General features: G+C 32.1%; 1 protein-coding gene across 2 annotated transcripts in view; it reads right to left on the bottom strand.

Annotated features, from left to right (window-relative positions):
* LOC107694220 (uncharacterized) overlaps window positions 1-618 on the bottom strand; it is a 4,599-nt gene extending 3,981 nt beyond the window's left edge. For both annotated transcript variants that reach the window (XM_016493857.1, XM_016493858.1), the window contains exon 1: window positions 527-618. The gene's annotated coding sequence lies outside the window, so the exon portion shown is untranslated. The remainder of the gene's footprint in view (window positions 1-526) is intronic.
* Between the last annotated feature and the right edge of the window lie 530 nt (window positions 619-1,148).

Below are 1,148 nucleotides of genomic sequence, written 5' to 3'. Positions count from 1 at the left end.
TATGCCCTGATAATCTGTTGTTTGTGGTCTCCTAGCTGATAACATTTTTGTTCCCATTTATAATATTTTAAATTTACTGCGTAAGAAAGTATTCATTTTATACCACTAAATTAAAAAAAAGATTGGTTTATGTATTAAAGAATAAACAATAATTCACATCAAGAGGCCGAGTTAACACAACTTGATGTATTTTAGCGTTAAAGTGTATTGTTCTCATGACTAGTTATGACTAGTTATGCTAACGCATGCGCACAAACGGGTTTTATACGTGAATTTTTCCGTGTTTGAAATGCATTAATAGAATCTATACCAAATATGTTAAGCCACTGCTCACAAATAAGCATAAGAGAGAGAGATAACACTTCCCATTAATGTGCCCAAATCTTAATGCCACTGGCTTTAATTCTAAGCGGTATGTTTATATTAGGTTTACTAAACCGTTGCTTATTAACGTTAGATAGTTCCGCTAACGAATATTTAAATATAACACAACAGGATTCAGACCAAAACAGCAGAGAAAACCTACTGTGTAAATGTTCTTCAAATGGACAAGGCGAGGAGAATACAACCGAACGAAGCATGAAGGACAGGCTTTTTGAAACACAGAGCTGATTTCACTTTCAGTATGGCTGTTTTTTTAGCCGCACCCAGTGGTGCTAACTTGTTTTTTTACAACCCTTGTCCTTTTCCAATTCATTTTTAATTCAATACTCGCGCCGTTTTTTATTTGTTTTTAATGAACTCTAATATCTCAACTCAGAAATATCACATAGGCTACTGTTTTCTGTTACCTTTACTGTCATCTAGAGGTCTAACGCAATTTTATTGTTTTGTACATTTTTATTTGTTTTTGTAAAATTAAAACTGTAAAATGTCGTCTTACATGAAGATTTGGAATCCTCAGTTAGCCGAAGATTCAGGGCTAAATATAAAACAAAATAATAAATAAACCAACATAAGCGTGAGAACACATCAAGACTAACATTATGGGCTATAATATAATAATGATAATAAAGTTATTAAAAAGTAGTAACTGTTAACTGTGTGTTCATATTTGTATTAGTGATGTTTTACATGTAGGCCATTTGACAACCATACAATTCATTAACAACAATTCATTAACAACCATACTGTATGAAGCATACAGT

The sequence above is a fragment of the Sinocyclocheilus anshuiensis genome, unplaced genomic scaffold, assembly GCF_001515605.1.
Source record: "Sinocyclocheilus anshuiensis isolate Anshui unplaced genomic scaffold, SAMN03320099.WGS_v1.1 scaffold3010, whole genome shotgun sequence".
Taxonomy (NCBI): domain Eukaryota; kingdom Metazoa; phylum Chordata; class Actinopteri; order Cypriniformes; family Cyprinidae; genus Sinocyclocheilus; species Sinocyclocheilus anshuiensis.
This window is presented reverse-complemented; position numbering and strand designations above follow the sequence as displayed.